The 15649-nt window shown below is 43.1% G+C and overlaps 4 pseudogenes across 1 annotated transcript in view; 3 read left to right on the forward strand and 1 right to left on the reverse strand.

The window, feature by feature from the left end:
* LOC100957211 overlaps positions 1-2512 on the reverse strand; it is a 91713-nt pseudogene extending 89201 nt beyond the window's left edge. Inside the window, exons 1-4 of the transcript XR_002773226.1 lie at positions 2332-2512; positions 1417-2204; positions 574-849; positions 340-450 (exon numbers count right to left, since the gene is read on the reverse strand). The product of XR_002773226.1 is annotated as a class I histocompatibility antigen, Gogo-B*0201 alpha chain-like (transcript). The remainder of the gene's footprint in view (positions 1-339; positions 451-573; positions 850-1416; positions 2205-2331) is intronic.
* Positions 1-15649, forward strand: part of LOC100955318 — a 315223-nt pseudogene that overhangs the window by 158516 nt on the left and 141058 nt on the right.
* LOC111721749 lies at positions 6842-7184 on the forward strand (annotated as a pseudogene).
* LOC100957835 lies at positions 9877-13617 on the forward strand (annotated as a pseudogene).

The raw sequence follows: 15649 nt of genomic DNA on the forward strand, positions 1-15649 counted from the left end.
GAACTCTAACTGAAGACCCAGGGGAGGATCAGAAATCACAGGAAAAGGAAGAGTGTGGATCAACTGCCCTCCTGGAGGTCTGTCCTGAGCACAGTTCCTTCCTCTCTGACCTGTGACTGCTGGATCAGGTCCCCATCACCACAAGCATCATGTTAAAGCTCTCTCCTTCACTGTCACATGTGCTATACAAGACAATAAGTGTTGGCACACAGGGCCCTAGTTGGGGAAGCAGGTGTGTGGATGGAACTTCCCAGTAATGGGACAGGGCACCATGCTACCTGGGGTTAAAACCCAAGTGGGACAAGAAAATGAAAACCCTTCCCCTCACCCCTTCCCTACCTGAGATCTTCCTCCTCCACATCACAACCACAGCTCCAATCAGCACAGTTAGAAGAAGAACCAGGCCAGCAACAATGCCCAGCATGAGGATGATGGGCTGGGAAGACGGCTCTGAGAAAGGACAGGAAGGTCAGGGGCCTGACCCCAGGCCTCAGCCCTGACACTGCTAAAGAGCTCCAGAAACACCCCTGCTTTCCCTCAGAAGAATCATGATCCCCCTATCCCCCCTCTTACCCCATCTCACGGAGAGGGGCTCTGGCAGCCCCTCATGCTGCACACGGCATGTGTATCTCTGCTCTTCTCCAGAAGGCACCACCATAGCTGCCCACTTCTGGAAGGTTCCATCTCCTGCAGGCCTGGTCTCTATAAGCTCCATGTCCTGAGTCTGATCCTCCTCATCCCGCTGCCAAGTCAGTGTAATCTCTGCAGGGTAGAAGCCCTGGGCCCAGCACCTCAGGGTGGCCTCACGGTCAGAGGTAGAGTGGTGGGTCACACGTGCCTCTGGGGGATCTGAGGGGAAGAGTCAGAAAATTCAGGCACTTTGCATCCCTTGTAGGACACTCCAGCAGCACTCATGTGACATCCTGAGAATGGACAGAACAAATGTGGTGGGGAAAAGAGTGCAAAACCCAGACGCCAGCCTGGGCACAAGGGTCTGGGATGATCTCCTGTTCCTTGAAACTTCCGGTCTCTAAGAGAAACAGGGACTTCTGGTCCTGACCTGAGTGAAGACTGAGTGACCCAGAAGGGCTGGAATCAGACCTCCAAACACACAGACTGAGGCAGAGAGCAAGGTCTGAGGAAAAAGGTCATGGTGCCCAAGGCTGCTTCAGGGTCACAGGAAACAGCAAGGGACTGTCTGTTCCTCTGTTCCCTGGAGACTTCATCCCTTAACTATCCCAAAGGGAAGGCTGGGCCCTCAGAGTCACTCTCTGGTACATTATCTGGACACTCAGGGGGCGTCTGCCTGCTCTGGACCAGAGGGAGGGCGATATTCTAGCGTTGGGGCCGTTTTCCTCCCGTCCTTGGACACGGGGAGCAGGGAATCTCCAGGAAATGTGGAGGCGCCCCTCGTACCCGCGCGCTGCAGCGTGTCCTTCCCGTTCTCCAGGTATCTGCGGAGCCACTCCACGCACGTGCCCTCCAGGTAGGCCCTGTGTCCCTCCGCCTCACCGGCCGCCTCCCACTTGCGCTGGGTGTTCTGAGCCGCCGGGTCCGCCGCGGTCCAGGAGCGCAGGTCCTCGTTCAGGGCGATGTAGTCGGCGCCGTCGTAGGCGAACTGCATGTACCCGCGGAGGAGGCGCCCGTCCGGCCCCACGTCGCAGCCGTACATCGTCTGGATGCTGTGTGACCCTGTCCCCGTCCCCGCGGTCAGCCGCGCCCACCGGCCCCGCCCCGCCCCGACCAACCCGCCGGGATTTTGTCCTAAACTGAAAACGAAACCGGGTGAAAGTCCCCGCGGGCCCTTCCCAGGTCGAAGGTCTCAGGGGTCCCGCAGCCTCGGGGTGACCCTCGGACCCTACAAATCCGGCGACTCGGGGTTGACTGTGGGGCGGGGAGGGGTCGTGACCTGTGACCGGCCTGGGGTCGCTCACCGTCCTCGCTCTGGTTGTAGTAGCCGCGGAGAGTCCTCAGGTTCACTCGGAAAGTCTGTGCTGTCTCCTTGGCGCGCCGTGTCTGCTCCTCCCAGTACTCCGGCCCCTCCCGCTCTACCCACGGCGCCCGCGGCTCCATCCTCGGATTCCCCGCGTCGCTGTCGAACCGCACGAACTGCGTGTCGTCCACGTAGCCGACGGCGATGAACCGGGGCTCCCCGCGCCCGGGCCGGGACACGGCGGTGTAGAAATACGTCATGGAGTGGGAGCCTGGGGGCGGGAGGGGCTGAGACCCGGCGCGACCTTCTCCCGACGCGGCTCCCCGGACCTGCATCCCCGCCGGGTGGTCCCCTCGCCCTCCCCGCAGAGGCCGTTGGCCTCCCGACCCCGCACTCACCCGCCCAGCTCTCGGTCAGGACCAGGGCCGCCGACAGCAGCAGGAGGAGGGTTCGGGGCGCCGTGACCCCCATCCTCAGAGTCTGAGGAGAAGCTGAGTCCGGGTAGCTCTGAGGAGACTTAATAACCGGGAACCGCGGCGACGCTGATTGGCTTCTCTAGAAACCCACACCCAATGGGAGTGAGAGCTGGTGCACGTCAGCGGTATCCAGGAAGAAGGACCGGAGCAGGGTTGGCGGAGGAAGAGACGAAACTTTGAGGAGACGGGGAATCCCCAGCACTGAGCTTCCCCGCCCCGACACCGCTCTCAGGCCTGAGACCCTGAAAGCCACGCCCAGAACCTGGGGCTTTGCCCTGACCCTGCTTCTCCTGCACCACGGAGTGTTTGTCACACTGTCTCCTGAGCCTGGCCCAGGACTGACCCCCGGTCTGGGTCCAGCCCCTTTCCTGAATCCTCTCCCTGAACTGGACTCTGCCTCCTACTCTTTCCTCCCCGTCTCGATTCTTCTAAACGAAACTCATCCTCGGGGAACTTGATGCCAGAGTAAGCTCCCTCTCTTGGAGGTGCAGAGATGGTGGTTTTCTCTATAAACCTGGAGTTGTGTCTAAACACACCTGACGGAAACTCTCGGGGAGACCAGTTTCCTTCTTCCTTATTAACTAGTGTGCAGCACAATCTTGGTAACACCTCAGTGATCAGGAATCTAATCTGTAACAGAAGTGATTGTGGCCCCTTGATAGAGCAAGGTGTCTAAACTCACTACAGCTAGACTCCCAAAGCTCCCAGGTTTTACTTTCCTGGACTATGTAACTTGGATTCTGAGTTGTTGTATTTAAATCTATCTTCATTCCACATCCCTTAGTCTATACTTGAGAGTGCAGGACATTTCCTCATACAAAGAAGCACAATTTGTGACTGTGTATTTCAACCAGGAGTTGTAGAACCTTAACCACTTCAAAGCTGCACGTGCTCAAAGTGCTTTCACCACTGCTCAGGCATTGCCTGTCTCTATGAATTATTCACATCTAAGCTGTGTGTATATCTTTAAGGGGACACTTTGTATTTTCAACCTGATTAATATTAGGAGGAAATTAGCTTCTGCAAGTGTATTAATTACCAAATGCAAAGAGCACCCTGCTGGGCTCTGTATTAAAAATCTATAAAACACTGTATTTAAATCCGAGAATTCAGCTGCTTTACAATTCTTTCCCTCTGATATTGTTCCTCGCCTACTGCTTCTCCGGCCCTTCCCTCTGTCCCTTTCATCCCTTAGACCCTTTCTCCCCTTAGTCCCACCACCTGTCACCCCTGAACTGTGGCACGAGCTTGTCCCTCCCCTGCTGCCCACAACTGTTCTCCCCCACAGTCTTCATCAGTCCTGCTACTGAAGTCAGATTCTATCATTTCTTCACTTAAAATGCTCCAATGGATGGATCACACTCTTGTAAAGACCTGGGAAGATAAGGCGCATGAACATATGGGCTTTGGGCTATTTTGATCAAAATTGTATCCCCAGTTTGGAAAGGCATTCCTGGTACATAATAGGACTAAATTAATTCTTATTGAATGAATGAATATGGTTGGAGTAAAACTGAATCACCTAAAAATCATAAACTAAAACATACTAAAATAGTTAAGCAAGATTTTATTTCATGCAAGGAAATGAATATCAGTTCATAAATTCATTTCAGTGAAAAACACATTATGTGCTTATCTCTTGAGCTTGTGTATTAATTTTCTATTTCTGTATACCAAATTACCACAAATTTGTTGTCTCTAAAGAATGGCCATTTATTTGTTTATTGGTCCTTAGAAATCCAGGCATGGTGTGGATGGGTTCTCTGTTCAGGGTTTCACAAAGCTGTGCCCTCATCTTGAGGTGGGGTCCTCCCCTAAGCTTATACAGAGCCCATGGGTAGAATTCACTTTCTGGCAATTGTAGGACTGAAGTCCTTGTTTGATTGCCAGCTATCAGGGTAGAGAGGCAGGTGGGCTGCCACTGGCATTCTTTGCTGTAGGAACTCTCTACTTTCAAAGCCCGAAGACTCACACTGAGTCCTTCTCTGCCTGTGAATCTCATGCTCCAGAAGAACCCAGTCTTTTAAAAACTCACGTGATTAGGACAGTTCAATCCCTGGATAATCACCATCTGAAAGTCAACTGATTTGGGACTGTAATTATATCTGTAAATTCCTTCACAGCAGCATCTCCATTAATGTTGATTGAATACCTGAGGGAAGGTGCATAATGAAGGCATACTTATTGGGGGACATCATAGTCAGCCTAGCGTAACCTAGATCTTCCCTTTCTCTTTAATGGATCAGAGTTGAAAATAGAAGTTCAAATGAGTAAGTGGTTGAGAGTGATGATACAATACAACCTTTTTAGCCATGGAAATTCTTCTTACATCCTACAACCAAATGACATGTTTAATATCTTATAATTAATATATGAAAATTAAAGTGCAGTAATTTATTCTCAACAGTGGAATGGCTAACAAATACATGAAAATATGCTCATCATCCCCAATCATCAGAGAAATGCAAATCAAAACCAGCCTGACATATCACCTAACCTCACTGAGAATAGACCACACAAAGTTTGTGGGGCAGGGAGGGGTCGTGACCTGTGACCGGGCCGGGGTCGCTCACTGTCCTCGCTCTGGTTGTAGTAGCCTAGGAGGGTCCCCAGGCCAATTCGGAAAGTCTGTGCAGCGCCCTTGACGCGCCGTGTCTGCTCGTCCCAATACTCCGGCCCCTCCCGCTCTATCCACGGCGCCCGCGGCCGCAGATGCTAGCATGGTTCTGGAGAGAAGGGAACACTTTCACACTGTTGGTGGGACTGCAAACACCTTGCACTTCCAAATACAGGTGCTTTGGAAGGAAGCATGGGGAATCCTCCTCAAAGAACTCAAAATAGACCTTCCATTTCATCACTCAATCCTATTACTAGGAGGAGTCACCCAGAAGAAAAATACAATTTTATCATAAAGACATTTGCACTAAATTGTTTGTCACAGCTCAATTCACAGTTGCCAAGATGTGGAATCAACCTAAGCACCCATGAACACATGAATAGATTAATAAACTGTGGCATATGTATACCATGGAATACTATTCATCCATAAAAAAGATGGAGACTTTACATCTTTTGCATTAACCTGGATAGAGTGAAAGTATCATAAGAATAGAAAATCCAGTATCTAGTGTATCAATACTAATACAAAGGCAATAGAGAAGTAATCCCCACACAGTCCCCACAATCCCCCACAGAAAAATTTCATTTAATTCAAGTTGGAGGATGGGGGAAGAAAAAAGGGGTATAAGGAAGGATGGAAGGGTACTGGTGGGTTCTCCCCTAATGGGCACAATGTAAGGGTATGTGTCACATCCCCTGGTGAGCGGCACAGCTAGAACAGGGAATGCATAAATTGTACCATAATTGTTGTTCCCTCATATTAATCTGAAATTTAAAAAATTCATCCTGTCTCTGGAAGTTGTATTAGTTATCTACTGCTGTGTAGCAAGTTACCTAAAACTTAGCATCTCTAAAAGCAAATATTTATTTTTTTCCCATAGTTTCTGATACTCAGAAATCCAAGAGATTTTATTCCTAAGTTCTTCTAATTCTGGGCCTCTCTCAAAGTTACCGTCCAGCTGTCAGCCAGGGCTGTATCATCTGAGGGCTTGACTGAGGTTGGAGATTGCATGAAATATGGCTCATTCATAGGGCTGTTGAAGAGACCTCACTTCCTTGTTGGCTGGTCCCAGGAGGCCTCAGTTTCTAGCACATGGACTTTTCCTCACGGTTCCTGATGACACGGCAGTTGGCTGTGATCCAAGAGAGAGGGAGAACCAAGGTGGAAGCCACACTGAGTTTTATGTCCTTCACCCAGAGTCACAAACTATTCCATCCTCATTGCTCTATCAGTTACGAGTGAACCATTAAGTCCAGGCCACACTCACAGTGAGGGATTTAACCTGCTCCTCTGGAAGGGAGGGGGATCAATGATTTTGCATACATGTCAAAAACAAAATTGTAATATTGCTTCAGAATTTTGTAAATCAACGACTTCTTTCATAGGATTATTTTTCTATAATGCTTTCAACTTCTCTTTTCGAAGTAATGATTAAAAGTTTCAGACATCACAGAGCATTAGGAGCTACATAAGAAGTTTGAGACAGAGAAAGGAGATACAGTAATATGTCTACGTTTTCCATGCAAATGTCTTTACTAAGAATGTTTTCTTCAATAAGTTGCTATAATGTTGAGAACATGCAGTATTTGGATCAAATAGGTCCAAGATGTCAGTGCTTTTTGTGCCTTTGTTTTTTCTAAGATTCAGAACTGGGCACAGTGCCTCACATTTATACTCACAGTGACTCAGGTGGACAAGACTGGAGGATCACTTCAGGCCTGGAGTCCCACACCACACTGGGCAACTGAGCAAGTACCAGAGTCTAGTTAAAGAAATACGAAGGGAAGTGTGAGACGAGCTTCCGAGCCGCAGCCATGATTATCCCTGTTCGCTGTTTCACCTGCGGCAAGATCATTGGCAACAAGTGGGAGGCCTACCTGGGACTGCTGCAGGCCAAGTACACCGAGGGGACGCCCTGGATGCCCTGGGCTTGAAGCGCTACTGCTGCCGCCGCATGCTGCTAGCCCATGTCGACCTGACCTGATCAAGGAGCTACTCAACTATGCGCCTCTGGAGAAGTGAACGCGGGAGGCCTCCCTCACCATTCCACCCCTCCTGCTGTGTTCACCATGAGCAGTCACTGTGATTTTAGGGTTCTATAAACTGAGGTGTCAAGAAGCTGGGAGCAATGCCTCACCACAGCACATGGGCCTGCATCCCCACCCTGGAGAAGACATCCAGTAAATGTCTTTTGGAACCAAAAAAAAAAGAAAGAAGAAGGGGAGGGAGAAGCCCAAGCCTCATCTTCAAAAATATTTACCTAATTGAATTGCCTGTCAATTAGAAAAATGTGAGTCTCAAACCCCAGTCTGCACACCTAGCTTAGTATCGTGACAACAATTTTGGTTTGATGCAGGAGGCAGAGATGGTCGACTCTAGCATGCCACTGGGCATCCTGTAATAAATTTTGTATCTTTCACAGTGTTTTCCTTCCTTTTCTTCTTCTTTTTTTTTTTTTTTAGAGACAAGTGTCTCACTTTATCACCCTCCGAAGAGTGCTGTTGCATCATAGCTCACAGCAACCTCCAACTCCTGGGCTTAGGCAATTCTCTTGCTTCAGCCTCCCGAGTAGTAAAGGCTCCCACTAGAATGCCTGGCTATTTTTGTTGTTGTTGTAGTTTGGCCAGAGCCAGGTTGGCACCTGCCACCCTCAGTATATTGGGCCAGCACCCTACCCACTGAGCCACAGTCACTGTCCTTCACAATGTTTTCTTTTTTTTTTTTAAAGAAAATTGGTATATTTAAAATAGTCAATCTTCCCACCATTAACATATTATATATGTATGTATATGAGCATATTTCACCTTTTATTTAAGTCTTATGTCTTTTAATAAGTATTTATAAATTTCTCATAGTATTTTATATTTTTATTTATATTGTAAATATTTGAAAATTACTTTCCATGTTTTATTTCTACTAGTTATAGGAAATCATTGGCTTTTGTTTTAATTGTGCATTTAATTGACCTATTGTGCATCTAATTGACTTACTCCCTAACAATATTGATAAACACTCTCATTAATTCTAATAAATTGTCGGTATATATTTTTATATTTTCTAGAAAGGCCATACATACCACTTGTGAACACTTTAATTCTTCTCTTTGAATTGTTACACTTACATTTTCTTTCTCCTTCCTTTTCTCCCTCTCTTCCTCTCCCCTGGATTTTACTTCTTTCTTTCCTTCTTTCCTTAATTCACTGGCTAAGACCTTAATCCACAACAGGGTAGAATAAAAGACGGAATAATGGTAATTCACATTATGATCACGAGTTTAATAGAAAAGTTTCTAAAACATCACTGTTTATAGGTATCTTGCAATTTCTACATTTTTTAAAGTTCATTTTCATGAAAAATTATGAATAGGTGCTAAATTATACAGAGTGGTCCTAAAGTTCATGTACAATTCTAAATTGCACATTCTTTTAAATCGCACATGAACTTTATGGCCACCCTGTATTTCATGAAAGACATATATAATTTTTTCTTCCTGAATCATTTAATGTAGTGAATTAGATTTTTTTTTTTTTTGAGACAGAGTCTTACTATGTAGCCCTCAGTAGAGTGTTGTGGCAGCACAGCTCACAGCAACCTCAGACTCTTGGGCTTAAGCGATTCTCTTGCCTCAGCCTCCCAAGTAGCTGGGACTATAGGCGTCCACCACAACACCCAGCTATTTTCTTGTTGTAGTTGTCATTGTTGTTTAGTAGGCCCAGGCTGGGTTCGAACCCACAGTCCTGGTACATGTGGCCAGTGCCCTAACCATTGAGCTATGGATGCTGAACCATAGATTTTAATTTATAATCTTTAACCACTGTTTTATTCTTAAGTCAGCCTGATTCGGTCATAACAGTCTTGACTTCCTTGTGCTATCGTGTTACATAGAAATTATACATCCCTATTTTTAGATATGATTGGCTGGCAATTTCCTATTTCATTCATTGTTGGAAATGTAAATGCTGTGTCTTTAAAATCATTATAAATACGATATAAAATGTATGCTGCATAACTAGGTGTCTTGGAGACTGATTTTCTACTAAATTTCTAAAATTTTAACATCTAGAAATGGAGTCAGATTTGAAATTAAAAATCAGTATTGCTGGGTCTGATATTCAAATGGACTCACCATCGTTTTCTGCTCAGTCCTGGGTCAGCTGTCACATTTCAATCTCTGGGGTCACTCTTTGCCTTGCCACCCTCTTGATAGCTGCTGCTGTCCTCACAACTCAGCTGTTGCCTCTTCCCACTGCTTCTGTGAGCCCCATTCCACTAAGCCCAAGAAGTAGACATTAGTCTCTCTCTTAATCCCCTGACCACAGCTGAAACCATGATATGTGAAAATGAGCCTGACACCCAGGGAATTAAAGCAGACAATCTAATAAAGGCTTGCAGAGTTCAAAGTGAGATTGTAGAGCCTGGACTCTTCTGGTCCCAGACTTCCGCACAAAAGCATCTCTCTCCTGCCAGCTTCCCACTCAGTATCTGGGCTGCCACTATGATGCAGGAGCAAGATTAGATGTCCCCCACTGTGTGAAAATGTTTTCTAATGAGATGTGGTCAGAGTGATTCAGATATCAGATGGTTCCCAAAAGTATACTCACCATTTTTTTTTAATTGAGATCGGGTATTACTTTGTCAGCATCTGTAGAGTACTGTAGCATCATAGCTCACAGCAACCTCACACTCTTGGGCTTAAGCAATTCTCTTGCCTCAGCCTCCCCAGCAGCTGGGACTACAGGCACCTGCCACAAAACCTGGCTATTTTTGTTGTTGTTGTTTAGCAGCTCTGGGCCACGTTGAAACCCACCAGCCCCAGTGCATGTGGTGGGGGCCCTAACCATTGAGATATGGGCGCCCAGCCACTTCTAAAGTTTTCTAAAGTAACTGTGTGTTTTCCATTCATATTTTCTATTCCATTTTGGTTATTCTATATTTTTATCACTCCTTGAAAGATACTGGTTATTCTTTTATAATGTTTTTCTGTTTAATTTCTTTTGATCAAGACTCTGCCTTTCAATTCTGTGAAAGTTCAATTTGGTTGTGTGTGATAAGTAGAAGTAACATACTAACTCTTTTGCAAGATGGAAGTGCCTTGCTCATCAGGTTTACCTTTTTATGCCAGAGAATCCACAGAGTTGCCAGTGAGCCAAGGGTCACATGACGTTGTTCTAGCCAGGGCGACTGTCATGGCATCCTGCTCTTTTCTGTCACGTGGTCCATTACTATTGTCTGTGGCTTTATTCCAAGGTAAGTAGTTCTCAGTAGGGATCTTGGCAATGAACTTTGGTATTTTCTTTCCATTTTAAAAATACTCATCAAAACTATATCCCAAGGTGCATCAAAGAGCAGTTTGAAAAACTCCAGTTCAAGGAGTTACGATCATGTAAGTACTTGGGCACCTGCCACTGGCATAAGAACAAGAACCTATGAAGACACCATGGGCTGCTGCCGGCGCCCAGAGTCTTCATTTTTCTAAAGATTGTATATTGTCTATATCCCCAAACTGAATATTAGTTTCACCTGTTTTTAAACTTCCACTATACTGAACTCATCCTCCATGTTTTCTCTTGTGGGACACACCACGTGTAGGAGAGTTACCCCCGATTTGGGAGACTGTCATTCATTTTTACTATAGAAATTCTACATTTCATAACTGTGCCACAGTTTTGCTACGTTTTGCTACCTTTGCTACTTTTCTTTAGTTGTAGATATGGTTGATTCCAGTTTTTTCCACAAACATTAGCATGCCTGTACATGTCAGGTCACGTAGGCCAGAAGGTCCCCAGAGTGTGTGCTCAGGAGTAGGATGGGGGGATTATATGGTGTAAGTAGTTGAACTATACTAGTTAAGGCTAATTTTATTTCCAAGGTGACTGGTACCAATTTAACCTTTATCAGGAATCTGTAAGAGTGTAGATTGCTCGTGTGTTCTCAAAACACTCAAAGAAAGGGAGGTATTAAGGGTCAAAGGGCACTATCTTGCCTATAGAATTATCAGGCATTATTTTTCCTCAGACTCTATTAATAACTTTCTTTTCTTAATTTTTACCTAGTGCAAATGTACAACATTCAAACTTATCAAAAACCTGTCTTTGAGAGGACTTAACATTGGCCTTTCCATGACTTTTCCTAAAGAATAAGCAAACTTTGGACTTTAGCTGAATATAAACCTCTGTTTCAGAAGAATCAAAGTAAAATAATAATTGTCTGCGGTTGACAAAAAGTCTTAGAATAGCCATGGTTAAAGACACAAAAGAATTTGGCTATTTCTCTGGTATACAATGATGTATATAATGATTACAATTACTACTGACAACATATACCAAGGCATATCAGAATTTTAGGAATGTCATACAATTTAGGAACATGTATATTATTAGTAGCACATTTACATAAATGTAACTCAGAGAAAATTAAATAAAATTTGATATTTGACAATGTTTCTGATGCAATTTAAATATACAAAATCCTACTATGTCTCTTTTGGACTTCAGGAGCCCTCATTGAACTGTCAGTTTAACATACTTTGAATTTTTTTCCTTTTTTTTTTTTTTTTTTTGCAGTTTTTGGCCAGGGCCAGGTTTGAACTCACCACCTCCGGTACCCTACTCCTTGAGCCACAGGAGTAGCTTGAAATTTTGATTTTGGAAAACTTTAAAATATCAAAGGTTTAAAAGTCTTGCTCAAAATGGAATTATAGGTCACTATAAAGTGATGATCATTTATTTCCCCAAGAGTGATAGTCATCAAAAGATTTTAAAAGATATACAGGAAGTCAAATGAAGGTAAGAACCTTAACCCTTTTAAAGTGTAGGGGGTTTTTAGTTAATCAAAAACTAAATAAAGATAAATCAGAAATTATTTTGACAAAACATATAAAAATCTTTCTTTTAGGCCAGTTTCCCAAAGGGCAAAGAAAACTGTAGTGCAATTGTTTCTTTTTTGTGGGAAACTGATTTAGACAACTCGGGAGTGAAAGGTGATAAAAAGGGGAATTGAATTAATCAGACAGAGCAAGGGTATGTCCGGGGTCCTGATGGCACAGCAGATTAGAGAGAGAGGAATGTGAAAGGTAAACTAGTACCTTGTTTAGGGGAACAACTGACTCTCAGCAATATCATGAGAAGTTTTTTGACCATAGTAACTTCTTCCGACATCAAGAAAAGCCAAGTATATTAAGTTTTACTGTAAAAAACTATTTTTCTCATCCTTTAATGTAAAACATTTAGTGGCAGGCCGTAACAACAGAGTTAGCAACAGTGGGGCAGGGACATGAGCAAAGAAAGTGCTAAAGCTGATGTGTCAAAAACTTTTTACTCTGTTAGGGACTGGTTGGGAACATAAATGCCCTCTATGTGTTTCTGGGTATCCACCGCAAAAGAAATTCCATTCAAACTTACCTACTTAATGTAGCCACTGGGGACCTCCTACTCATCCTCTGCCTCCCTTTCCAAATAAGGGATCACATTAACCAAGACAAATGGATGCCGTATGTGATTCTGTGCAAGGTTGTGGGAACACTATTTTATGTGAACATGAACATTAGCATTATTTTGCTTGGATTCATCAGTTTGGATCACTACATAAAAGTGAATAAGTCTATACAATAACAGAAGGCAATAACAACCACACAAAGTATTTATGTTTGCTATGTAGAATGCAGTTGCGCTTGCTGGATTTTTTAACCATGGATTTTCTTTTTTTTTTAGAGACAGAGTCTCAAGCTGTCACCATGGGTAGAATGCCATGGTGTCATCATAGCTCATAGCAACCTCCAACTCTTGGGCTCAAGCAATCCTCTTAACTCAGCCTCCCAAGTAGATGGGACTACAAGTATCCACAACAATACCCAGCTAGTTTTTCTATTTATAGCAAGAGGTGGCTCCCTCTTGCTCAGGCTGGTCTCCAACTCATGAGCTCAAGCAATCCATCTTCCTCAGCCTCCCAGAGTGCTGAGATTACAGGGCTGAGCCACCACACCCGGCCAAACATGACTATTTTAACACTTGAGAAAGGAGGGCATAATTCCACAATGTGTTCCCATTACCAAGATAAGCATAAAGCAAAAGGAGAAGCAATTTTTATCTTCATTCTTATGGTAATGTTTTGGCTAATTTTCCTACTAATAGTCCTTTCAGATATTAAATTTGATAAGAATCTATTCAGGATTTCTAAATGGAGATCAAAATTTCCTTGTTCTAGTAAATACGCCACTACAACCCACAATTCCTTTATCATGTGTCCTTTGTCACTCTATGTTTTGTTCCCTATCATGCTTTTCGATTCATCTACGTTTCTTCACAGTTAAATGTATCATCTTGCTCCTGGAAAGAAATCGTTCACAAAACCAATGAGATCATGCTGGTTCTCTCATCTTTCTATAGCCGCTAGATTCAGCCATATATATCCTGATGTCCAGTAACATTTGCAAAATAATGTGCCAACTTCTTTTCAGACAAGTTCAAGGTGAAGCAAGCAGAAGTGAAAGGAGTTCGAAATTTAAACCAGGATACTCCTTGCATGATACATCTCTGGTCCCCCAAATGCAGTTTATTTCTAAAAGTACTTCAGGTAAACATACTATATGAATGATACAGTTAGCCTCTTAATTTCTTAAAGAACTAAATCATTAAATAATACTCTAGAATTTACAAAATTTGACTCTACCCAAAGCTCTCTTTATATTGGTGGCATTTCATTTGCTTAATTGTAAACTATTTCAAGGCAAATAAAAGGCTTATATTCATCATTATATTTTAAATCTGTATGTAAAATCTTTTGAAAATGTTTTTTTAAGCTAACACTCTTAACATAGATGATAAAGTTAAGTGGAACTCATGGCTTTAACACGAGAATAATTAAAAGAAGTACCATAGTTTCTCACATCAGTAAAATAGTTATTAAAATCAAGCACTTGATACTAATTTAAAGTGTGTTTAGAAGTAATTGATTTGAAGACTGACTTAAAATATCAGAAAATTAATATTCACTTGTCATTTTAAAAGCCTGTATAATTTACCAGTGTGTTCATTTATGCATAAACCTCTATAAAAGATGAAATGATAATAAACTTCTAACTAAATGAAAAAAATGTTAAAGTAGAGGAAAAGCCAAAAGCAGCAAGACATAGCAAAAATTAAATCCTTGAGTAAAATCTGAGAAACTTTAAAAGGAAATGGGTTATATAATTAAAATCAAAATGTCTTTGGATATCATTAAGAGCAAATTAGTACTTTCAGAAAACATTGTTTTAGTTAAGAATTTTTTCTTTTAAATGTAGCCAACTTCAAAAACATAGAGACACAGACATCTGGAATTGAAATGAACATCATAAGATGAAACTAAAATCTTACAGCCACCTGATTTTCCCTGGGGGGGAAATCCCTATTCAATAAATGGTGCTGGGAGAACTGGATAAACACGAGTAAAAAACTGAAACTGGCCCTGCACCTTTCACCACTCACTAAAATTGATTCAAGATGGATAAAAGATCTAAATCTAAGGCATGAATCAATAAAAATCCTCAAAGAAAGTGTGGGAAAGAGCCTTGAAGATATCAGCGTAGGGAAAAACTTTATGAAGACTTCCATGGCAATTGTAACAATAACAAAAATAAACAAATGGGACTTAATTAAATTGAAAAGCTAATATATAGCTAACGAGACAACCACCAAAGCAAATTGACAACAATCAGAATGGGAAAAATTTTTGCATATTTTCAATCAGACAAAAGCTTGATAACTAGAATTTACAGAGAACTCAAATTAAGCAACAACAACAAAAAAAGCCAACAGTCCCCTATATCAATGGGCAAGAAAAATGAATAGAGCCTTCTCTAAAGAAGACAGACAAATGGCTAACAAGCATATGAAAAAATGCTCATTGTCCTTAATTATCAGAGAAATGCAAATCAAAACCATCCTGAGATACCACCTAACCCCCATGAGAATGGCCCACCTCGCTAAGACTCAAAGCTACAGATGCTGGCATGTTTGTGGAGAGAAGGGAACATTTTTAGAGTTGGTGGGACTGTAAATTAATACAACCCTTTTGAAAGGAAGTAGGGAGAACCCTCAAAGAACTCAAGCTAGACCTCCTGTTTGTCTTTGCAATCCCATTACTGGGCATCTACCCAGAAGAAAAAAAATAATTTTACCATAAGGACATCTGCACTAGACTGTTTATTGCACTCTATTTACAAATACCAAAATGTGGAAACAACCTAAATGTCCACCAACCCAGGAATGGATTAACAAGCTGTGGTATATGTATACCATGGAATACTATACAGTCACTAAAAGGGATGGTGACTTTACATTTTTAGTATTAATTTGGATGGAGTTGAAATACATTCTTCTTAGTAAAGCATCACAAGAATGGAGAAGCAGGCTTAATGCCCCTACATCAGTGGTTATGGCACTAGCCGCATACACTGGGGCTGGCGGGTTCAAACCCACCCTAAGCCTGCTAAACAATGACAACTACAACAACTACAAAAGTAGCCAGGCACTGTGGTGGGCACCTGTAGTCCCAGCTACTTGGGAGGCTGAGGCAGGAGAATTAAGCCCAAGAGTTTGAGGTTGCCATGAGCTGTGATGCCATGGAGCTCTACTGGATAGT

This window comes from Otolemur garnettii, unplaced genomic scaffold (assembly GCF_000181295.1).
Source record: "Otolemur garnettii isolate 467f Iridium unplaced genomic scaffold, OtoGar3 scaffold00031, whole genome shotgun sequence".
In the NCBI taxonomy this organism is placed as follows: domain Eukaryota; kingdom Metazoa; phylum Chordata; class Mammalia; order Primates; family Galagidae; genus Otolemur; species Otolemur garnettii.